This window comes from Hippopotamus amphibius, chromosome 9 (genome assembly GCF_030028045.1).
Source record: "Hippopotamus amphibius kiboko isolate mHipAmp2 chromosome 9, mHipAmp2.hap2, whole genome shotgun sequence".
Lineage (NCBI taxonomy): Eukaryota > Metazoa > Chordata > Mammalia > Artiodactyla > Hippopotamidae > Hippopotamus > Hippopotamus amphibius.
In genome coordinates, this window is record NC_080194.1 from 30131168 (window position 1) to 30157312 (window position 26145).

Sequence of the window (26145 nt, forward strand, 5' to 3'; positions counted from 1 at the left end):
ATGCTACTCTCCCGTGGCTTGCATCATTTCATATGTGACATCTGCTATCATTATCTTTATACCTATGTATGCAACATCTTTTTTTCTCTAGCCATGTGAAGACTTTTTTCTTTATCATTGGTATAAGTATTATGCTGAACCTTACTGTGTTTTCTTTTTTTCTCCAGATTTGTTAAGGTGTGATTGACCACTGAAAATTGTGTATATTTAAGGTGTACAATGTGATGTTCTGATGTGCATATCATTGTGAAATAATTACTACAATCAAGCTAATTAACATCTCCATCATCTCACATAGTTACCTCTGTGTGTGTGTGTGTGTGTGTGTGTGTGTGTGTGATGGGAATACTTTAAGATCTACTCTCTTAGGAAATTTCAAATATACAATATAGTGTTATTAACTATGGTCACCATGCTGTACCTTACATCCCCAGAACTCATTCATCCTGCATAATTGAAACTTTGTATCCTTTCACCAATACCTCTCATTCCCTCACCACCACCACCACCACTCTCCAGCCTCTGGAAACTGCTGATCTACTCTGCTTCTATGAATTCAACTTTTTTTAGATTCCATATATAAGTGATATTATGCAGTATTTGTCTTTCTGTGTCTGGCTTACTTCACTTATCATAATGACCTCCAAATTCATCCATAGTGTCACAAATAGCAGGATTTCCTTCTTTTTTGAGGCTAAATAATATCCCATTAATGAACATTTTGGTTGTTTCCGTATGTTGGCTATTGTGAATAATGCTGCAATGAACATAAGAGTGCTGATGTATTTTTGAGATACAGATCCTTAGTGTGTTTTCTACATATTTCTTCTGCTCGGGGTTCTTGGATCTGTGTGTGGGTTTACAGATTTCATCAAATGTGCAAAATTTTGGGTATTCATTCTTTAAATATTTCTTCTGTCCTCTTATCCTTTTTCAGGATTTTGGTCCCTAGAAGTTTTCTAGTAGCTCAGTGATGCTCCATTTTTACATATACCTATGCATATATTGTACATATTACATATATTTGGCCCCTAAAAGTTTTCTGGTAGCTCAATGATGCTCCATTTTTTAAGTGTTTTTTTTTCCTGTTTAATTTCTGTTGTTATGTTTTCAAATTCACTAATACATTCATACCTCATTTTATTGTGCTTCACTTTATTGAGCTTCACAGATATTGTGCATTTTGCAAATTGAAGGTTTGTGGCAACCTTGCATGAAGAAATTCTGTTGATGCCATTTTTCCAACAGCATTTGCTCACTCCATGTCTCTATGTCACATTTTGGTAATTATCACAATATTTCAAAGGTTTTCATTATTATGTGTGTTACAGTGATCTGTGATCAGTGATCTTTGGCGTAACTAATATGACTTGCTGAAGGCTCAGATGATGGTTAGCATTTTTTTAGCAATAAAGTGATTCTTAATTAAGGTGTGTGCATTTGTTTAGACATAATGCTATTGCACACTTAGTAGACTGCAGCGGAGGGTAAACATAACTTTTATATGCACTGGGAAACCCAAAATGCATGTGACTCCCTTTATTGAGATACTTGCTTTATTGTGGTGGTCTGGATCTGAACCTGCAGTATCTCTGAGGTGTGCCTGTATTTTCTTCCTCAGTGTCTAATCTGTTAGTCCCACCTAGTAGATATTTCTAGTATTGGGACTCCTTTTTTTCCCCTCCCACTTTTGGGAATAAGTGCCCTCCGCTGCTTATTGTCCAATATCTGAAAACAGTTATTTCGTATATCTTGTCTTGTTTTACAGTTATTTTAAAAAAGAGGTTAGATCCAGTGCCTGTTACTCCATCTTGGCTGGAAGTGGAAGTTGTCTATTCCAATAGCCTCCGAAATTTCCCCCAGGTATTCTCTCTCATTGTTCAAATTTGGTACACACTCATTGGATTGGTCTGGGAATATTTTAGATAATACATACGAAAAAGAGTATCGAAAACGTCCATAATTTCCCTATGGTAGTAACTCCGGTTAGTGTTTTGTATATTTCATATTTCCTTCCAGTGTTCGTTCTGTCTTTTGATGTTGCATCACTCTTCCCCTTACTTGACTTCTCTCTAGCCCTTGACACTAATGAGCACCCCCTCATTTTAAAATTTTTGTTCACTGTTGGCTTCCAGGGACTCTCTCTCTCCTGGCTCTACTTCAACCCTTCCAAACCCTAAACATTCTCCCTCCCAGTCTCCTTCACAAATTCCTTTTCTTCTCTGTACCCTTAAATACAGACCTCTAGCTTGTTTCTCTTCTTACTGAATACCCACATTCTCCCTGAGTGATCTCTTCTCTTACCTATGACTTGAGTTGTCATTTGTCTGCTTACGACTCACAAATTTATATTTCCAAATCTCCCCAGTACTCCAGACCTATAGAGCCAATGGCCTAAGGTACATCTCTAGTCAGGTCTCTTGCGGTGTGTCTCACACGGGACTCATTTTCTTCCTCAACAACTTAATCCGCATCTTGTTTCCATCCCAGTGAATGGCACTGACGTCCACCTTTCTTCCCAAGTTAGAAACAGAGAAGCCATGCTCAGCTGTCCTTCTTTCTTCTTCTTAACCCCCATACATTTAATGGAGGCACCTAATTCTTGACTAGTTTATCTCCTAAATATCTCCTTTCTTCAAACCTGTGCCCTGGTTTTCCCACATTACTGCTGTCCACACCTTCATTGTCTCTCACCTGAGCTATTACAACAGCTTCTTATCTGGTCTCTGGAAAAGCGCTGGATGCACTGTGGTCTTTTTTTACACCAATTAGACCATGTCACTGTCTTGTTTAAAGAGCACAAAAGGTTCCCCATTACTTACAGGATAAAGCCTTTAGCTTATGTACAGGCTCTTCACAGTCTGCCTCCAGACTGCCTTTCAGCCTCCTGCTCCTCCCAGATGCATCGTCCCCAAATGCAGCATCCCCTCTACCTTTTTATATGCTCTTCTTTCTGTCTGGAAAGTTCTTCCCCATTTTCTCTGTTTGACAAATGCCTTCTGATATTTCAAAATACAACTTAAGTGTCCACTTCTATAGTGAATCCTTCCCCAGAACCACTCAAGAAGCACATCCTCTCATTCCTCTCATGCCCTGGCAGTTCCTTCACTCAACTATCACTGCACTGATCACACTGGCCTGAGGTTATGCATTTACATCTATTTCTCCTACTAGACTGGGCACTCTTCAAAAACAGTGGCCATCTTACTCCTTATTATGTACTTATCTCTCTATCAAGGGCTCAGTATAATAGTAAGTGTTCAGTATATGCCCACAACAGGCATGCAAGAGCACTCAATAAGTGTTTGTATCATACTTGGTTTCCTAGCTGAGGTCCACGATAGGCTTTGGAGGGCCCCTTGAGCTCTCTGTATTTTACATGTGAAATTATGTGTTCTGAGGGTATTTTCCTAAAAAGAAGATCCATTCTAGTTGACAGATTTATCAGAGGGGGCCTGGATTCACAAGAACTTAGTACCTCTACCTTAGAGAGAAACCATAGCCAGGAAGTTGTTTTCAGAAACCTGAAGCTCAATTCAGAGCTTAAACTTCACCTTGGGAATGGGATGACTTCCTGCTGCAACTCATGTCACTCGGTTCTGGGATAAGGAGAGAGCTGGAGGGGAGTGTGTGCAGGAGCTCTCCACCGCAGGCGGGGACATTCGAAAGGCTGACTTCTCAAGGCAGAGGACCCTCCTCTCTCCCTCCCTCCCTCCCTCTCAACCTTTCACGTTCTCAAGCACACATACCAGAATGAATGCAAACTCAAAATTCAAATGCACACACACCTCTGCATACACACATCATGCACATCCACAAACACGCAGCCAGGCACACACATGCCCATGCATCTGCACACACACAGATACACATGTACATACAGACCAGCCCCGTGCAAATACGCGGCCTGGATGGCACACAGCCTGGCGCACGCATGCTCCGTATGTAAGCACACGCGCGCGCACACAGCCACGTATGTGAGAATCACAGGACCTGGCGCCCGCCCTCCCCGCTGCAGAGAGAGCGCGCTGCCCCTGGCATCAGGTCCGGGGAGACAGCCGAGTGGAGCCATCTGTCAGGCTGAGGTTCCTGCGCCGCCCATCCTGCCTGAGCTCAGACAGTCGGCATGCGGAGCATGCAGCCTTGCTATTCTCTCTGGCTGAATCATGCTGAGTGAGCTGGCCGGCCAGAGTTTATCAAATCAGAACAGAATTTTGGCAAAACAGATGACTTGTGAGCTTGGCATTTGTGGGCCTGGAAGGTGGAGACCTGTAGGGGGAGGAAGGAGGAGTGGAGGTAAGGAGAGAGGAAAATTACTTGTCGACACACGGAGAGACGGTGGAGAATGGAGTTCAAGAGGCAGTATGGCAGGGGGACTTCGGTACTGGACGTGAAGTCAAGAAACCTGATTCAAATTCCAACTCTGGCTCGTGATAGCCACGTGACTTTGAACTTGTTAATCACCTCTTTGAGCTCTGGTTTCTTCTATAAAATTGACCTAATAAAATTATCTCATAGGGTTGCCAACAGGATTTTATGAGATAGGACTTATTCAACTAGCACAGTGCTTGGCGCATGGTGGCACTTAACGAATGATGGTTACTATCGTCAGAGAACGTGAAAATTTAAAGAGATCAAGTAGACCAGCAGCCCAGCCTGACCAGCCCTTTAACTTACCGGCCCATCCCCTCTAGGCCTGGGTACCCCAGCGTGGGTTCCAGTGTTCATCTGAGAACCAAGTGCCCTGCTCCACCTTGCACCCCACTGGCTTCTTGTGTGGCTTCCTACTGTTCCTCACTCTGCCCTCCTGAATCTGAGAATTAACACTGCCCCTCTGATACCAACCTTCACTTCTGCACACCCCCTCGGGCTGCTTCTGCCTCCGGCGCCTCAGCCCACGTGGCTCCCACCACCCCCATTATCTGATTTGGGTAATAGTCATAAACCTGGAAGCAATACATGGAGTTTATGAAGCCCTCACCATGTGCCAGAAATTTGCAAAGTAAATCCAACCGAACCCTCCTGACAACCTTGTAAAGTAGATACTATTGTTATCCCCATTTTACAACTGAAGAAACTGAGGTACCAAATGATTGTTTTCTGCCCAGTGTAAGACACTGATTGTAAGTCACACTATTGTCTCTTGTACTGCTAAGAGACACTGGCAATGAAACCATGTTACAGTGCTAAGATGCTTTGATGCGGAGATGTTTAAGATGAGAAGGCAAGGGGTGGGGAGCACGCATTACAGAATTATGAAATGCAGTAGGTGTCCTGGAGCCAGGATTTGGCCTCTGGAAGTCTGTCTGACTCAAGGGCCTGCACCACATTGTGCTGCCCTCAAACTCACATTTATTGAGCCCTCTATGAAACAGACATTGTGCTGAATTCTTAAAATGCGTTACATGACCTTACTCAGAGTGCATTAACCATCCTATGAGGTAGGTACTGTTCTCCACTTTATTTTACAGATGAGGCAACTGAGGCTCTGAGAAGTTATTTAATTTGTCTAAGGTATTATCCTAAGTTATGAAATTATGAAACAGATTCAAAACCAGGCCTGTCAACTCCAGAGTCTTTTCTCTTAACCATCATGCAAGTCAGATGCCTTCTTTCAGCCTGGATAGTTGTTCTCAGAATTTCCCCAAAAGGTCTCTTTGGGGGCTGGCTCGGGGCTGAGTCACAGCTGTTGTCCTGGTGATTTCCAACAATAGGCTTAGTTTTGCTGCGGGTGGGTGCTAAGTCGGTGAGGGCACAGTCCTGGGCTGGACGGCAGAACACTAGGCATTCTTGTGCTGCTCTGTCTCTGGGTGGGGTGTCCTCTCCGCAGGCCCTCCTTGCACTGGACCTGGATCACCCCACTGGTAATGTGGGGAGAATAATCCTACTTCTGGACCTGTCAAAGTTAGCATCCTCTTCTTTGAGTTCCAAAATAGAAGCCTGCGTAAAGGATTAGTGCTGCAGCAGACTCTCATCTGTGGATCTAGCCCCCAACTAAAATCCAGATTTAGTTCCCAAAAGTTCCCACAAAACCAGGTAAATCTCCAGAGGATCCTCACCTCCCTGCCTTTGTTCACCCCTTTCCGTGTATCTGAAAGGCCTTCTCCTCCTTACCTAACACAGTCACACCCATGCATTAAAGCCTAGTTCATAGGCTTCCTTCCAGGAGATGTTCCTGGACAGGTGTCCTTAAAGTGACTCGTTTCTCCCACCTAATCTTTGACTATAAGCTCTTAAGACATGCATCACTCGCAGCCTTGTCATGTAATTATTAACGTAAAATACATTTCCTCTATGGAGGACTTGTGTTGGTTTTTGCCTCTCCCCATTTTGATAGCAGCAACTCGATTTTCCCCTGCTTCTTCCTCCAGCTTCTTCACATAATCCTTCCTCTTTCTATTTCTCTGCCTCACATATTGATCGAGCTATCATAGTGGTTATGAGTGCAGGCTCTGAGCTTTGAAAGATTTTGCTTCGGCCACTTAATACCCATATGATCTTGGGCAAAGCCACTTATATCTTGCAAATAAGGACATAGTTTTATTTGCTTCATAAGACTGTTGAGTACATTAAATGAAATTAGAAATTTAAGGACTGGGCCTGGCACAAGGTAATGCTCAAGAAATATTAGCTGCTACTATTTTTATTGTCATAGTTAAGAACCTTTTAAGAACCAAGGAACAGAAAACCTAACTCAAACTGGCATAAACAGTAAGGAGATTCTTCATCTTCTATAATAGGGATGCTTGAAGTAGAGCAGGCTCCAGGCATGGAATAATCAGGGCTCTCACTCTGTTTCTCTGCAGTTCTAGCTCTGCCTTCTCCTTTGTATTGGCTTTGTCTGTAGCCTGGCTTCCCTCATTGTCTAGAGATGGCCGTGTCACCACGTCCTGAGCAAATGTGACAACATGCTTCCTTGTTCGCATCTACCACAACAGAGAACAAATCTCCTTCCCCCAACAGCAATATAAATTCCTCTTTCAATCTGTTTAGGCCAGCTTGGTTATGTGCCTGCCCCTGGACCAATGACAGTGACCAGAGGGATTCCCTGTGTTAATTGGCTTAAGCCTGGCTTCTAGAACCAGTCACTGGTAAGTGAGGTTGAGTTGCCAGGATTAGCTTAGACTAACTCCACCTCTGGAGTTAAAGATGGAGTCCAGCTTTCTCCTGGTCATGTGGTTGCATCCTGCCAAATGGGGAGGGTTTCTGTTAGAGAGAAGGGAGGAATATCTGGATGTTGTCTGGACAACCAACAGCATCCTCTGTAATGATAACTATTTCATTGTTTGCATGCTAGTTCACATAGGTCTCTTCAGGCCTTTGCTCAAGAGGCTTCTTACCGGCGAGGTCCTTCTTGACCTTGAGACCAGTTACATAAAAACCACACACAGTCCCACCTCACATAAAATAACACTCTTCCACTCCTCTGCTCTGCAGTTCCTATCTCCCTCACCCTGCATGAGTTTTAGCTGAAGCTAAAACTACCTGATACGTCATATACTTTTGGCTTCATTTGTTTATTATGTCTCCTTCTTCTAGAAAACAAACTCCATGAGGGTCGAGATTTTGGTTTGGTCAATGCTGTATTTCTAGAACCTAGAAGAATCCGAGCCTGTAGTAGACACACAATAACAATTTGTTGAATGAATAAATGAATCTGGCCAGACCCAGACTCCTCTGCTCTTCCTTGGAGACTATCACCTGTTGGGGATCCTAGGAATGGGTCACATCCTTCACAGATCCTCCTTGCCTTCTCCCCACTTTTTCTCTCCATCTACTCCCTCCTCATCTGACCCCCTGTCCCTCTAATACCCATCTGTGGAGCAGGCTGGCATATGTAATTTTGCTTTCCTTCCACAAAGTATTGATTGTAAATCTTTTCCTTCTCCCTTTCACGCTAAGGGTTACCTCTTATTCTCTACATGCAAAATGTTAAATAATTTGTGTTCAAATAAAATTAGAAAATCCGAGTGGCCTTTCCATCTGGCAAAGAATTAAGACATGGCATCTCATTCTTTTGAGAACTAAATTTATGTTTTTACATTTATGTGGTAAATACACTGCGTATTTATAGAAATGTGTATGGGGTGTTTCCCTGCAGGTCCTTCTGAGTCTACCATTCCATAGCTTCCTAAATTTGTATCTTCTCTGAAGTCTCCTTTGGTACGAATATTAAACAAATTTTTAAACCCCATTTGAACTTATTGACGATAGTCTTTAAAGTACAAGGCTGAAGTGCTTTAAATGCTTTAATTGAGTTAGGACCTTACAAGTAAAACACACATGATAAAACATTGAAAAGGGAAAACTGTAATGAAATGAGAAAAGGAGAGCAGCTACCAACAAACTTGCCTTGTCTTCTGTGGAAAAAAATTTCCACTATTCAAAGAACATTAGAAACGTCTTTCACTGAATTGTGGTAACGGTTCAGAAAACACTCTCTCCTCCATGATTGAAGCTGTAGATCAAAGCAATACCAAAAGCCATTTGCAAAATATTTTCCATTTTAGCTTCCTTAGGAGGCATCACAGGCGGTGTTCCCTACAATGCCTTGTTTTCAAAGGTTCAAAAGACTCAGGCTCTCAGGTTAACAGGTAAGACCTGCTATGTTGCATTCAAAATAATTCTTCTGTTTCCATCAAGCTCTTAACACACTTTCCCCAGGAGCCTCCATCAGCACTCCAGGACAGTGCTGCTGTAGTTCAGATGCTCCAAGTTATATCAAAGGAGTTTTAAAAAGTAATACTTTCTGGAGTGGGGAGGGCGGGAGAAAAAAAAAAAAAGTAATACTTTTCTAACGCCAAAACAAAGCATCAATGTCTGGGGTTAAGTGTAAAAGTCCTTTTTTTTTTTTTCATTTCTTTTTGGAAGTGTGTTAGACAATATAGATGTGTTCTACACTTATGCTGAGCAAATATGCCAGTTATTTATCGATGAGACATTTTCTGAAGAGTTTGGCTAAAAGGAATCTTATATTACTGAGAACATCTCTAAATGCTGCCCCTTGTGTATATCAAGGATGGATGTCATACAGGATGTCTCTATGTTTTTAATTAATTAATTAGTTAATTAATTTATGCTATGCCGGGTCTTAGTTGTGGCATGCAGACTCTTAGTTGAGGCATGTGGGATCTAGCTCCTCAAGCAGGGATCGAACCTGGGTACCCTGCATTGGGAGCATGGAGTCTTACCCACTAGACCACCAGCGAAGTCCCATGTTTTCCTTTTTTAATGTGAGGATCTGGTAAGAGATTCATTTATGCAGGAAGTGTGGCATAGCTGAGAGAGAGTTCAGAATGCAAAAAATTCCACTTAGGTCTCGACTTAGATTTAGGTTTGGATTCTGCTAGCTTTATGACTGTGGAAAAGTCCCCTAACTGTAAAAAAATTTTTTTCATAATTGAAGTATGATTGATTTACAATGCTGTGTTAGTTCCTGGTGTACAGAAAAGTGATTCATATATATATATATATATATATATACACATATGATACTGAGTATAGTTCCCTGTGCTATACAATAGGTTGAACAAATATTTAAGGGAAAAAAAAAAATCTTTGCTTTCTCCCTTTCCACTCCCACCCTAAAAGCTGTCTGCCTCTAATGAAGGACATATAATAGGGGCCTTCTTTCCTTGGGTGGTATTTTTGGACTCTAGGACTGAACAAAAGAACAATGATGAAAGTAACAACACATAACATGTATTTGCTCAGAAATTTACAATGAACCTGCCCATCATTCTGTTCTTAATTATACAATTAATATGTGCTCGTAAAATATTACTTGTTTAAAGTAAAAAGTGAAAGTCTCTCCATTTTTTCTAATCTTACGCCCCAGAGGTAACCACTGTTGATAGATTACTGTATAGTCTCCAAACTTTTTCTCTGCATACTTGGCACATCCTCCAGAATTTCAGCTCCTTCTCCGTGACACAAATTGTTGCCAGGAAGCAGCTACCTGGGCAGGGATTACATTTTCTAGCTATCCTTGTGCCCACGTGTGACCATGCGTATCATTTTTGCCAGTGGAATGTGAACAGGAAGGATGTGTATCAGTTCTGGGCCAAAGCTTTCAGGAAGTGAGCGTGAGTCTTCCACACCCTGTTCTCCTTCTGCCTGCTGAAGCTCTGGGGGATGACAGAACCACAAGATGAAAGGAATGGGTCTTTGAATCACTGAGGGGAAAAGGGCCACCTGCCAAACAACCATGAACTTACGTGAGTGAGAAATGAAATTCTATTATGTTTGGGTCATTATACATTTGCAGGTGTAATTGTTGCAGCAGCTAGCAGTACCATGATTAATACAGCATATACACACACAAGCTTTTTTAAGTTACAGTATATTCACGTACACAAAATTTTTAAAAATGGGATCACACATTCGAGCGTGATGTCATTTGGCTTTGGAAGCTGAGAGAGGTCATCTGAGAGATACGGCCAAGAGGTGAAAGAGCCAGAGCCAAAACCTGGGCCTTACAGCCCCGAGGTCTGTGTTCTTCCCAGCGCCCTCATGCCAGCTATAAACTGGCCATCACCCACCTCTTTGATGGTGCTAACATGCAAGAAGGTGTTATTTGTTAGGCTTCTTTGATGACTCAGAACAGCTGCACTCCCCTCTGAGGTGGGGGTGGGTAGCCCAGGTAGGCTCTGCCCACCCAGAAGCCTGTGGCTTCCTGCCTTCCTCAGTTCAAGGGTTTCTCAGAGAAGGAGCCTTCAAAATGATTGTACTTCTCAGAAGATGCAGTTTGATTTGACAAGCACAGGCTGCAAAGACTGCCCACAGGGCAGGGGTGTGGGGTTGTGATGACCAGCCGTGGAGAGAAAGAGCTGCAGCTGAAAGCCTCCTCCTCCAGCCTACACGAACACCCCCGGGTCCTCAGGGTTTGCAACTCATGAGCTTATGCCCCCAGAGGGGCCTCCCTCCTCCAGGTTCCGAACACCACCACCAAGCAAGCTGTAGAAAGCCAGCTGGCCTCAGCTCTCATAGGCTTCCAGGAAACCTCGACAGTTCTGAGAAGCCCCCATTTCCTGCCTCCCAGGAGCAGGGGAGGCCCTCACTGGCTGCCCCCTCCACTCCTAGAAACATTCCCTGGGGGATACCCCCATGTGCACAGCTGCTCATAGAAGCTATGTGGGCAGCAGGATGGGGTGGGGAGGAAGGCCCCTCGGCTTATCCAGACTCTGGGTCCCCCTTTTCTCTAGGGCACCCTCCACACCAATTTCTCCCAGCTCAGCATCCATCTATCACATCCTGAGCTAAAGACAGGTCCAGAGGTGAGCCAAAACAACGGATAACTAAAAAGATAAAGAGATACTTCACTGTGGTTGTGAAATTTAAAAAATCAGTGTTTCCCAGTATGGAAGCCAGATAGCCTTGGTGGGACATAAAATGATTTAATGTTTCCACATAAACACCAGCCTTAAATAATATTTAATTATTCCCCTTCTCACCCCTTTTCAACACTTGATTACACCAAAAAGAATGTCTGTTGGGTGCTAGTAGGTCTTTAACACCTCTCTAATACCAATAAGACTCATCAGAGGAAAAAAAAAAAAAAGAGAGAGAAGGCACAAATAATGTTAAACATAAAAATGGGGTCATAACAATTGACAGAACAGATATTAAAGTGATATACCAGGAATAAACATTTTCTAATGCAATGTAATTTTTAAAGAAAAGATACCCTTTACAAAAGCAACATAATTTTATGCATCTAGAAACAAACCTAGCAAAAGCTGTGTTCCTGGTCTTTATCAAGAAAATTGTAAAACTTTAATGAAAAAAATTACATAGAACCTAAACAGATGAAGAGCTATAGCATGGATAAGAAGACTCAATATTATAAAGAAGTCAGTTCTCCTAAATTATTCTGAAAATGTATGTGACCCCAAACAATATATGGAAAGTGTCTTGTTTATTTGTTTGCATGTTTGTGAAAATTTTCTAGCTGATTCTAAAATGTATTTGAAAGAGCAAAGAAGGCTGCTATTTTATATAAGGTGCTCAAGAAAGGCATTTCTGGGAGATGACTGTGAGGAGTGAGGCCTTCTGGGCAGGTTGAGCAAGGCTCTCAGGCAGCAGCCTGCTTGGAATGTTGGAGGAATACATGGGAGTCAGCGTGCCTGGAGTAGACTGGATGAGTGGCAGAAATGTCAGAGAAGGATCCTAGGATCGGATTGCATGGTCCTTGTAGGCTGTGGTAAGAGCTCTAGAATTAATCTGAGATGGGAAATCACTGGAGTTTTTTTGAGCAAGGAGTGACCCAAACTAAACATGTTCAAGATTTATTAATAATTTATTTTATTTTAATTGGCTTATTATTTATTTATTTAAAATTTTTTATTTTATACAACAACGCATTCGTTTCAGATGTACAGCAAAGTGATTCAGTTGTACATATACAAAAACACGTTAAAGATTTTGAAAAGGTTGGGAATATTCAGTAAACATGTTTTCAGGTGTCTGTGTATGTGGCTCAGGGAAATGCAGTAAAACTGTGAAGGGGGCACATGAATGAATGGCTGAAATTTTGGAAAATTCTGCTTTGAGTAATTCCTTGGGTCACGGATTTGGTCTTTCTAATTCACTCAGTCCAAACAGAATGGGAAAGGATCTAAGTTCTTGGAGCCAACACTGACAAATGCGTAGTAGGGCCAGGCCAGGCCCAAGTCCTCTTCCTGCTCCTTTGGCTCATGGCTGATGCCCCAGGGAATCTCCTCCATGGCTGGGCCTCCAATTACAGCATCCCAGGAAGTGAGTCCAAAAAACAGTAACTCTGTCCGGCTCCTGAAAAATATCACTGACTTCTAAACAAATGAGGCTTAAAGAAGTCTAAAGGTGAAAGGGACTCCAGAGAGAGTAACAAAAATAAATTATAGTACAACTAGCATGTCCCTAAGGGAACTCATTATCTTCTCTAAAAAATTGTTCCTTCTCTGGCATTCTGTAGTCCAGTACAGGGCAACACCATTATTCATTCATTCAGTCAACAAATATTAATGAAGCATGTGCTGTCAGTATTGAATTCACCGAGGTGAGCAAAACAGACACAGTCTCTGTCCTCGTGGAGCTTACAGTCTAATGTGGGGAGAAAGACAACTCAAAAATCAAGAAGTAATTCTTACAAAATGCTTAGTGCTGTGAAGCAAACAAACAGGGTGATGTGGTAGAGCAGGGGTATTGCATGTGGTGGCTGGGCCAAGTGTGGCCCACTGCCTTTTCTTTGTAAATAAAGTTTTATTGGAACACAGCCAGATCATTTGCTTACATTTTGTCCAGCTGCTTTCATGCTACACTGGCAGAGTTGAGTAGCTGCAACAGAGACCATATGGCTTCCAAAGCCTAAAATATTAACTATCTGGCCCTTTACAGAAAAAATTACCTACCCCTGTGATAGAAGATAATGGACATCTCTTTCCAATGTCCTATGGAACTTTCTGCAATGATGGAAATGTTCTCTGTCTGTGCTAACATGGTAGCCACTAACCGCATTTGGCTATTGAGCATTTGAAATGTGGCTAGTAACTGAGGAACTTAAATTTTACCCCATTTAGTTAACTTAGATTTAAATTTAAATAGCCATATGTGGCTAGAACAACATAGTTCTATGTAATGACAGAGGTCAGAAATGTAGAGTTCTTCCCTGAATCCTCATTTCTTCCCCATGCTTCTCCTAAATACCTCCTAAAGTCCCAATAAGCCAATAAAAAGTCAAAATCAAAATGCATGTTCACCATAATTGCAGTTGTGTCCAAATAAATGTGTATAAGGATATGCCAAAGTATGTATCTAATACTTGAAAACTACTACTATTATTAGTAATTAATTAAGTGTAAGAGCATGGTGGGTGGCTTTGCTCTTTCAACATTGCCTTTCATTCTATTGAATCATTCTATTTATTAAAAATCTGAGATTAGGTTGGCTTCATTCTTTTGGTTGTTGGGAATAAAGAAACATTCAGTTTATCTCAAGTGATGTGTTTGACGTGAGTGTGAGAGAGAGATGAAAAGGGAGACAGACTTCTCATTGACCCTTAGGCAGGGACCCCGTTGTCATGTCTTAGCCACGAAGTCCGAAAGGTTGCTCTGGATATAAAAAGAGGCTCAAGGGAACCTTAGCAACAGGGTTTCCATGGCCCTTCATGGCTCTGGTCTGTGTATGTGGCTCAGGGAGTCCGCACAAGTACATGTCTGCTCCATTTTCTCAATGGTATCGCCACTCATAGCTTCTGATTCTTGATAATTTCTGTTTTCTTACAACTTTTGCCTGCTCATCGTAGTTGCCTCTGGTTCTCTCTAAATAAGAACCCCTGAACATCTGGTCCTGCTGCTAAATATCTCATTCTCTCAGTGTTTCTCTGTTTAAATTCCTAAATGGGGAAATATAGTTATCCCAGCTCCTCTTTTTGTGCCATCCCATTCTGCAGGTCATTGGCCAGCCTGTGGATTTGTTACACTTGAGTTCAGCTCTCCGCTTCCCAGTCAGTTTAGCCAAAGGGGGTAGGGTCACATGGTAAGAGCAGGGCTACCCTTGGCTGCAGCAACAGTGAGTGGAGGGACTGTGGGTATAACCGTTGAGTTAATTTGACATGTTGAATACCGTCCTATAAAGCCTGCACTAGCTGGAACCACCTCCAGAATCTATGATACTATGATTCTCTCATGAGACTTTGAACCCTGGAGAGCTGGTTCTGTGACTTGAATTGACTCTTTTACAGCCAGAAGTCCCAGACGGTTGCTTGGTTGGGGCAAACCTGTTCCTCTCTCTCCTCCTGTGCCCCCAACTCAGAGTTCCCCTACCCATTCCCCAATTTAGAAATGCTTCAGCAAGGGAGGGAAGGACAACGCTTCCCCTGTGTGGGATTCAGAGGCACAGAGACACACTGCTGTCCCTTGGGCAGAAGCCTGCTGCAGAGGCTGCTGGAGAATTTCTGATTTTTTGCTTTGGGCCCTAGTAACTCAGGGATGAGGTGGTTGGAGCCTAAGGGGAGACGTTTGCAATTTCACCCCTAACAGCATTGGCTTGGGCTCTGAATCTTGGGTCACCTCTGACTCAGAGCTGAGTTAAGGAATTAAATCTGCAGCCTCCCAAATTTGGCAGGGATGGCAATGGGCGGTGGCTGCACAGGCCTTGGGAATCTCCTAGGCAGGCAGAGTGGGCTTCACTGGGCCATAGGTGGGTGGGGGTCAGAGGGGTCTGGAAACTTTTCATTCCCAGCACTCCTTCCCCAGCTGCTCTAAATGCCTAAAATAAGCCAGCAGATCTTTCCTTTACCTTTAGAGGCTTTGGTCCCAATTAAAATGCAACTCCTTTAATGCTCAAGACTGTCCTCAAAGCTGACCTCAGTTCCATGGGCTTTATGGAAGACTGAGTTTCACATCCTTCCCTCTTATCTGGTTTGTAGAGGGAGATAGCTGGAGCAATGGGAGCCTGAGGGAAGGAGTGTGTGTGTGCATGCATGCAAGCGCTCATGAGCGCACAGGCACACGTGTGTTAGAGGTAGATATAGAAGGTGGAATTGACAGAAGAAACAGGCTCAGAATTGGGACTGGAGCCCTCTTGAATGTAGATGTACCTCAAATAAAGACCTAGGTCTAATCCTGGCTGTACCACTAACTCTCTCTGTCCTTCAGCATATTGCTTCATCTCTCCGGACCTTGGTTTCCTCATCTGTAAAATGAAGAGGTTGGGTAAGGAAGTCTCTAAGGGACTTTCCGGTTCTGAATCCTTGGACCTGAAGCAAATGCCTTCTTCCAGTGAGAGGAGGAAGTTTCCACTGGAATCTCTCCTTTTCGGCTTTGAAATAGTAAGAGTAGCAGTAGTGTCTCATGCCCAGAAAGTTGGAAAATGGGAAAGGTCTTAGAGCTAAGCTCAGACTGCTCCAGCTTCCAAGCTGAAACTCTAGCACCTGCCAGTTTCACCTCCTATCCAGTTGAAAAAAACATGTCCCTTCTTCAAGGTTGTCTTCCAGAAAATTGTCTTACTAACTCTACAAACCTAGAATGTCTTCAATGTGAAGGGCACTTTCTAGAGTTGTGCAAAGCACATCCTGCACAGTCTTAAGTAGCGGGCTCTCACACCATCACACGTTCTGCCAGGGGCAGGGTGCGGGCTCTGGAGGCACGGGGTACCATAGGGAACATACTGTAGAACAGTGCTTCACAAACTGCTGGGTCCTACCCCAGAGCTTCTGATTCAGTGGGTCTGGGCTGGACCCTGAAAATTTACATTTATAATAAGTTCCCTGCTGCTTGACTGGGGACTAAACTTTGAGAAGCCCCACTATCGCGTATTAGAGCAGAACGCGATCTTGGAGGGGAAGCCCCCCTCCCCTACTACATCCTTCTTACAGATTAGGAAACTGAGGGAAAGTGATTTGTCAACATGATGGATCTGTAACCAGATCTCTCATCCAGTTTTCTTTCTACGCCATCATCTTGCTCTTTCCTGAATAGTGATATTGATGTAAAACCCACCATCCTCCTTAGCCTGCCCGGAGATCTTTGAGGAATGGTAAGTTTGAGCTGGGGCTTCCTGGAGGCTGGGGAAAAACCTATGTGTGTCCAGCAGGCCCTGGGAAATTTTTTCTTAAACCCAGGTTGCACCAGCAGGGGTGAAGCCTGGACTCATTAAGCGCTGCTGATGGGGCGTGTGGTAGCAGTTCCGGCCTCACCCCAGAGAGGGGAAGGCCTTAGCGAGGACAGCCAGTTGAGAATTAACTGTGCGAAACTGTGGTTTCCTGCTCCACCTCTGCCACCCCTTGCTGACCTTGAGTGTATTGTTTGGCATTGGGGTCCCAAACCTTATGTTCTAGCCTAAATTCCAAATCTAGTTTCTCTATGAGACACAAATTCTGCTTCTGTTTGAACATCTTCAGTGAGCGGAAACTCTTGCCTTCCCAGATAAGTTCCCAGTCTTCACTGGAGAATGTCCCTTTTCCAAGGAATATGTGCAATGATGCCAAAGGTTTTCCTGAGACCTAAGCACTTTGTCTTCCTAAGACCAGAAGGACTCCCTCATGCCTTTCAGCTAATTAGGTGATTAATAAATATTTGTTAAATGAATAAAATGGGATGAGGATGGGTGGGCAGAGTCAATCTGAACAGAAGGCTGACTTTATCAGCAGCAACTTTTTGGTGCAGACCACTCAGCCTTACCATGGCCCATAAGGCCTTGCATGCTCTGGCCACTGCCTTCCTCTCTGTCTCCTCTAACATGACTTTCCCTCATATGCATGACTTGTGTAACTTTATATTTATGTGTGACTGTTTAAATAATGTCTGTCTCTTCCGCCAGATTGGAAGGCCAATGAGGGTGGTGACAGTGTTTGTTTTGCTCACCAGTGTATCCCTAGCACTTAGCAATGTACCTATTACACAATAAATATTGCTCAATAAATATTATAAAAGGAAGAAAGAGATTGCCTACTCTATGGAAGACCCTTGCTTAACCATCTTAAGCCCTCTTAAATAGGCAGAATATATATAGTAAATAAGTTGGCTTAAACACTGAGGGTAACACTCCAAGACAGAACCTATTTCTAAAAAAATTATTGGATGGATGTTAAAGGCGCAGTTGCTATAACAAAGGGGCCCAAAATATAAGGCAGAGAAAATAGAAGTTCATTTCTCTCTCACCAAAGAACCCCAAGGTAAGCCAGCCAGGGTAGCAGAGCCCTCCCGGATCTGTACAATCATTAAGGGCCCTAGTTCTCCCATCTTATTGTTCTGCCATCCTCAATACCATTGTCTTAATCTGCATGGTCAAGGATGGGCCATGTATGACCCCTACATGTTTCCATTTGTGAGAAGCGGATTGAGTAGAAGTCCAGAGCAAGTGATTTTTTTTTAAACAAGTGAGGCAAAGTGGCATCCTTCACTTTCACTCACAGTCCATTGGTGACGACTTAGTCACAAGGCCACATTTGGCAGCAAACTAGCTAGAAAACAGGTGGCCATTTGCCTGGCTTGCTTTCTACTGCTATGAAAGAAAGGGAGAATGGATTTGGGAAGATACCTGGCAGTCTCTGTCACAATAATATATAACCATTACTCAGGAGATGTAACCTTAACCCAAATTTTTAGGCCCAAGCTACTAAGTCTCACCAATTAATTGCCAGAAAAAAATTTTCTTTATGGGTTCTCCCAATTATTTCTTTAAAAAAATTTCATTTATTTATTTATTGCTCTGGGTCTTAATTGTGGCACATGGGATCTTTGTTGTGGCATGCAGGGTCTTTAGTTGTGGCACGTGAACTCTTAGTTGCAGCATGCGGGATCTAGTTTCCCAACCAGGGTTCAAACCCAGGCTCCTGCATGGGAGTCTCACCCACTGGACCACCAGGGAAGTCCCCTCCCAGTTATTTCTGAGAATGTTTCAGGGTGCTATTCCATATATGTTCAAGAATAGGTCCCCCTCAGTTTGGCAACCTATATCAAAAGTACAAATGTTCATACCCTTTGAATCAGCAAGTCCGCTTCTAGGAATTTCTCTCATAGATATATTTACCCACATGGGAAATGAAATATGCACTGTTGGTGAAAGGAAAAGATTAAATAAAAGGTAATGTTCCCATACAATGGAGTACCATCTAGCTATTTTTTTAATGAGGAAAATTTTCATGTACTGCTATACTAGAATCTCTAATATATATCATTAACTGAATTTTTTAAATGCAGAACAGTAAGCAGATTATGCTACCATTTTTATCGAATTAAAGAACAATGCATGTATTACAGTTGACCCTTGAACAACACAGGTTGGAGCTACATGGGTCCACTTACACAGGGATTTTTTTAATAGTAAAAATACTACACAGTCCATGGTTGGTTGAATCCATGGATGTGGAAGAACTGTGGACGTGGAGGGCCAACTATAAACTGTATGTGGAGCAACCCCTGCATTGTTCAGGGTCAGCTGTACATATATTTATACTTGCTTTTGTATGCATAGGATGTCCCTGGAAGAATTCAAAAGACACTAGTAATGAGGATGGGGAGGGGATTGGTTGACGAGATATCCAGGGTATATACTTTTTATACTTTTTCATTTATACTTTTTCCTTTAAGACCATGTGACTACGTTGCCTGTTTAAAAAGGAGGGAAAGATGGAGGAGGTGAGTGGAGGGAAAGGGGAGGAGAGGAAGGGAAAAAAGACAGAAAGAAGGGAAGAAGGAAGAAAGAAGAGGGAAGAAAGAAAAGAGTGCGAAGGAAGATGAGAGGGAGAATTATTCCTATTCTTTCGCTCTGGGCTTCCCTCCACACAGCCAAACTGCTGCCTCTCTTATAATGGTCCACGAGGTTGCTGCTCCAAGGGCCCAGTGTCCTCTGCTGGCAACTCCTGTTAACAGTATTTGGGTTTCACAGAGGGCACTGCTCTCCTTTTGGCTTCTCTGGCCCAAATGTGAGACAAGATCTTCTCTTCAGTGTCCCATACCCCAGCATAGACTAGCCCGTAGTATTTAAAGAGACATGCCTGATGACTCCAGAATAAAGAAAGGCAAGAATAACAAAAGACCATCACTTCCCACAACCGCACAAACTCAGGTTCTTCCTCAGGATCCCCTCCTATCAATCTACCTGCCGTGTTCCGGGGAGGGACCAGTGGCAATACCCATTCCTTTCAGGAGCTGTGCCCAGCATGCCAATGAGAGTGTATTTTCACCTTATGATCCTCAAAAGACAATCCGAAGAATCTGACTTGAATACAGTTCCAATGTCTTGTCAGTGGGCTTTAGAAATCAAATTAAAATCAAATTAAGATCTGTAATCTGGGATATCAATTGCTAATCCAGGGGGAAATATGCCAAACTAAGCTGAGTTTCAGTTGGCCTCTTCTTAAGAGCTCAAAATCCTGGGGTCCAGTCTTTCCCAGAATCAACTTATTACATAAGGAAACAACAGCAGCAGCCAGCTCTTAGACACACTATTAAGAAAGGAGAAACATAATGGTACCAAGAGCCTGGGATGACATCATTATGACTATTGATCACTACACATAGCGCCAAGTTTCACCACTGTCAGAAAGGATGATGATGGATTATATAATTGTCCTTCTGCAGTGAGAGGATATTTGTCCACAGATACAAACTTGTAATTCAAGAAGGAATTCAGCACAGGTTCTTATATAAAGGATATGAGCAAAAACATAAGCTGTGTGTTCCATGGTAGTGCAGCAAAAACCTCAAGGGAAACACAGGCTGTGCCTGTGGGGCTGATTCCAGAACTCAGTGGGTGGGTGGCTAACACGAAAGAGAGAGGAGAAATGTTTTCGGGGAGAAGTCCACATCGGAACGGAGGGTCATGAGGGCAGCCCATGTCTCTTACAGAGGTTGCTGTCTGGCCCAGGTGAGCAGATTTGAATTACAGTGGGCTATGCTGACAGCTCCATGGTGTGTGAACCCACAGCGGACACTCTGTGTTGCCCCCAGCTTCCATTTGAACAGAACCATGATTTTGTTCTGCCATCCACTTGGCCCTCATGCAGCTACGTGCATCAGGGGAAGTGAACTTTGCCCCCAGCTCCAAGGGAGAGGCCTGATTGACTGGTCTAAAGGCAATCTTACCCCTTGCCCGTGATGAATCTGGGAATATGCACATGACACAATTCTGGCCAATGAGAGACTTCTCCAGTCTGCTGGAGGAGAAGTCTGCTGGAGGATTCTGCGAAAAGTTTCTTTGTTTCAAAGAAAGAGCTGTAGAGAGATGCTCTCTCTTCTTCCTCTGCATTTTGTGTGATGCCTACAATTCATCTTGCAGTCATCTTGCAGCTTTGAAGGATGATGTCAACATCGAAGATGACATACCAAGAGCTGGAAAGAAACAAGATTCTTATGACACTGTTGAGCTTCTGGATCAACCAACCTGGGAACCTAGCCTACCTCTAAATGTATTTATTGTAAAGCAAATTTCAGTTGGGGCTTCAGTCGCTTGCAACCGACGCACATACTACACAAATATTTATTGGAATCCAACTATTTATTAGGTGCTGAGGAAACAGTTTTAGATGATAACACATCTCTACTTCCACAGAGTTTATCTTATAGTGGAGGAGGGCTGGACATCAGACGATTGACTTCACAGTTCATTGTTTAACCGTGATATTGTAAAATGCTACAAGGAGAAGATCTGACCTTGTCTGAGAGTGGCACATTTGTTTCTCAGTTGCTCTCTTACCTGGGCCTTTTTATTTCAAATATACTTTTTGTAAGAAGGTTTGCATTCATTTTTAAGGTTTGATTTTTGGTAAGAGCTTGTGGCATCCATTTGATGACTATAGGGATATCCATAGACTTTAAATATAAAACCAACAGGACCAGAGCTGCCATGCTTCTGTGAAAATTGTGGAGCCTGTATTGTGTTCCTTCTTGGATGGAAGGAGTCTAACCTGCGGTTTGCCCAGGCTGAGCAAATCCCATTTCATGGGCCAGCAATGCCAGAGAGATCCTGGGAAATGAGAGAACTAGGAGGGCTGGGGACAATGCTTGGGGACCTCTTACGGCACTGCAAGTATTGAATAAGTTACAAGCATCAATTAGCAGACTTCTGATTACAAGATAGCAAAATTAAGGTCTTTTCCCTCTCCTTCTTTACTCAGAAATTAGCCCACATCAACAACAAGATCAATAAAAACAGAAACTGTGACTTTGATGACACAGTCTGAACTAGACAAAGCAGATGGGGAAATTGTCTTAAGAAAGTACAGGAAGGTAGGGCTGCTAGAGCAGGTACCTGGGGTGCTTCACTCACATTTCCTAAGCCCACAGCTGGTGTCAGCCACAGCACAATTTTGCCTGCCCTGACAGCAGGTGACTTGCATCTTTTCTCTTTTTGCCTGGGGAGCTTCTCTGATATTGTAACGGCTGCTTGACTTAGTGGATTTTAAGGGGGAGTAACTTTATGGTACTTTGGAGGGGTGGGCAGCCCTCAACCAAAGGGGAATCAAACAGTGGATAAATGGTCCAGCACTTCAGGCAGACAATTCTGAGAGGCATGCTCTTACACTTCTCCAGCCCCTGGTGCCCAAAGCAACCACCTCTATAACTCACCCTTATGGTGGCCTTTCCTTCTTCCCTTGACTTGTTTTTCTCTGCTTCCTTTCTCCTACTTCCTGGGATCATCTCCAGATAAACTACTGCACCCAAGTTTTTGTCTCAGGCTCTGCTTGTGGGAGAAAGCAAACTAAGGCAGAAGGTACTTGTAGAGGGGACACTGACAAGAAGCAAATCAATTTTCCCTGCCATGCCCTAGAATGTACCCTCGGGAATTGGAAGGGCGCCAGAAGCTCTGGAAGGCAGGAATGAGATCTTCCTCTGAACAAGCCAGCTCTCCACCTATGAGGAAGCTATAGGGAAGCCCTCTATCAACAATCCTGCTCCTAGACAGATTCCAATCAGCATTTTAGTGCCACACTCTTTTCTTCCTCCAGAAGAATAGTAATTTTTTAAAAGCAATCTCAAACTTACAGAAAGTTTGCAAATATAATACCTTCGTAGGTGTTGGTGGAAACTGATGAATTTCAATACACGTGAAACAACTTTTATTCACCCCCTGCCCCGAACTATTTGAGAGAGAGGCACCGACATGATGATCCAGCACAACTGAATCCTTTAGTGTGTATTTCTTAAAAGCAAGAACAATCTCCTACTTAACCACAATGCAACCATCAAAATCAAGAACTCAGCATCGACACATCACATCCAAATGCAAGTTTCAGCAGTTACCCCAGTGAGATCATCTACAGAAAAGCATGCCAGGTCAGAATCACATGTTGCATTGAGTTGTCATGTCTCTTTAGTTTCCTTTAATCTGACACTGTTCTTCCGTCTTCCCTTGATATTCCTGACCTCGACACATTTGAAGATTACCATCCAGTTATTTTGTAAAATGTCCCTCAATTTAGATTTGCCCGAGATTCAGGTTCTGCCTCTTTAGCAGATATATCACAGGCATGATGCTGTGTTCTCATTGCATCCTATCAGGTGGTACAGGGTTTCAATTTGTTCCATCACTAGTGATGTTCATTTTGATCACTTGATTAAGGTGGTGTCTGCCAAACTTCACTGAAAAATTACTCTCCCATTTTGTAACTAATAAGTATTTTTATTGTTGTTAAAAAAACCCTGCACATAACATAAAATTTACCATCTAACCATTTTTAAATGTACAGTAGGGTGGTGTTAGCTATATGCACATTGTTGTGCAACAGATCTCTAGAACTTTTTAACCTTGCAAAACTGAAACTATCCATTGAGCAACAATTCTCCTTTTTGTAACTGATGAGTATTTGGTGGGACTGTGTTTTGTAACTATGCAAATATACTGTACTTCATCAAGATTTCAATGTACTTATTTATTTATATCAGTATGCACTCATTGTTTCTTATTTTATATAGTGGATTACACTCCATTATTATCATTGTTTATTTTGATGTGCAAATTATTCTAAATTTGGCTGGTGGAGATCCCCTGAAGCTTGCTTCTATGTCCTTTTTACCTGTCCCCATTGTTTTTTTAGCATTTCTTTATTTTCCTTATACAAAAAGAGGTTCCAGGTTCAACTTGTACTTTTTCTCATTGAGCCCTGAAATCAACCATTCTCCGAGGAGCCATGAGCCCCGGTTCCTTTTGGTAAAGAATAGTTTTTAGAAACCAAAAACTGAGTGCTAGGTATGTTCATTGTGTTTGGAATATTACTCCTTCCAGACCCTAAGAATGGGCAGCTAGGGGATATACCTATGTATACCCGTGTGTGTGTGTGTATGTGTGTGCATATGCTCACATATAAACATTTATATGTACACTCTGTTTATTTCTACAGATACTGAAATTCATCAGTTTCTACCAATTCCAAATTCAACACTACGTTCTGATCTTCCCCGTTTCAATACTTTTAACTCCATACTCTGACAGTGAGAAACCTTATGAATGTCTAGGATATTCTGTTGAGTAAAGATAAGAAAGTTACAAAATAGTATTTGCATGAGATCCTGTTTTTTAAAGTTAAAGTTTATATGCATTGTAAAAAAAAAAAAATCTAAAGGAATTTTGTCAAAGTGCTAGCACTGGTGTTTTTTCAGAGAACTGGCATCATGGGAGCTTTGTATGTTCTATATTACATCTATATTTATGGTATTTAAAAAAAATTTTTTGCCAAGAGCAGGAATTATTATTTTTTTCAATTTTTGGCCACACCACATGGTTTGTGGGATCTTGGTTCCCCGACCAGGGATCAAACCTATGCCCCCTGCAGTGGAAGTACAGAGTCCTAATCACGGGACTACCAGGGAATTCCCAGGAATTTTTTTAGTAGCATATTGATGGCTCTTTTCCTACTGCCCTACAGTCACATTAAAAATGAAAGCTGGAAAAAAAAAAACCCACAAAAGTAAATACCTCACCTTTTAAAAAGAGCAGTCTACATTTGGAGATATATCCCTCTACCCTTCAATCTTCTCCTGGGTTTACAAAGAAGATACAGAATCTGTCCTGCTGCCACCATCTATCACCTTTCCACCATTCTGCCCTCCTTTCCAAAATATATTAAAATATAGAGTAGGGAAGACAGCAGAGACTTCTTGAGGATAGTTGGCATGTGGAGACTGTAGAATTTCTTCATGGTGAGTGGGTTCTTTCTTCTCTACCTGAAGCCTCATGCTGCGCCAGGGAGGGGGAGTTCCAAAAGAATCATTTGTAGACATTAGAGCTGCCTGCAAGAAGAAGAGACCAGAATTCTACTCTACAGTTGAACATCTGCCCAGACAGTAGATTACTGAACTTTCTTATGTCCAACTGAGGAGGAGAGAATAAAGTTGGAGAGGGATGGCAGGCCAGAGAGAGGAAGTGGGGCAGTGGAAGAGTCTGCACACCGACTACTCAGAGCTGAAAGTTTCTGTGAGTTCCTTGAAGGTCAAGAGAATATCACAGAGAGTATGGGGGATTGATGCTTTTTATTGTTGTTCTACCTAAGAGGGCCACCTGCCAGACAGGAAACCCCAGCATTAAGAAGCTGTAAAGTATGCTCAGGGTTGATATTCAAAATTTGGATGGCATGGCTGCTGCTAAATCAGAATATGCACTAGACAGAAACAACTTTGACAGCTGTACTGCTGCTGTCACCCTGATAGTGGTAGCTGAGGGGTGTGGAAGAGCAGAGCCCCATCTCCTGTGTCACATGTGCTGGGTTTTGTCCACTTGCCCCTCCAACTCCATTCTCCACCCTTCCCTGCCCTGCTCTGTGATCTGGGAGGTTTATGTCTGTGGACATTATCACCAAGGCTCCCTTGCCCTCTTGCTTCCAGTTGGGTCTGGGCAATAGGAGACACTAGCAAGAGATGAGAGGATGGGAGGAAAGAAAGATATATATTGCCCTGTCCCAATTCCCTCCATGCTGGGCCACAGTTTTACAATAGCTTCCTTCCCTCATCTTCCCATAGCCACAGCATTCAGGTGGCCCCTCTCCTGTGGTTAACAATTCCTTCCCCATACCCCTTCCAGCCTTGTGGTGGTATAGGCTTCCCCCCGACTACCCTTGGGTTCCTCAGCAGTCCTGGTTGGCTCCTTAACCTTGTCTACTCCTCTGCCAACAGTCCCTTCATTAGTCTCTTCAGTTACTCTTTTGAATGTGATGTCTGTTTCCTGACTAGACTCTTGACTGATCCATCAGACCACTCTCTAGTGGGGAGGTTCCTGCAATTCCCTCCAAGAACTCCCACACGTTCTCCATGAAAGAGCTACTTTTAGAAATCTGCCTGACAGAGGTTATCAATGGCCCATCACTGTCAGCCGGAGAAGCAACAATAACCAACAGAGGGAGGACTATAGCTAGGACCAGTCAAATTAAGACACTGTCTCCTTCCTTCTTGCCCATCCCCCAATACTAGAGGCTTAAAGAGGGAAAAGGATTATGAGAGTCTCTAATGTGACCCAATCAGAGTACCTGTCTCATTGCCTGGATTCTAAACAAATTGAGAAATTAATCAAAGAATAAATTAGATGGTAGGCAACATATCACTTTTTTGGTGATAAGGGCTAAGTTGGGACATATAGCTGACAGTGAGAGCCAAATAAGTCTGCTAACTGAATTCCAAAATTGTACAGACTCACCGTTCAGTGGAGGTAGTGCTGGACCACAGCAGCCTGCAG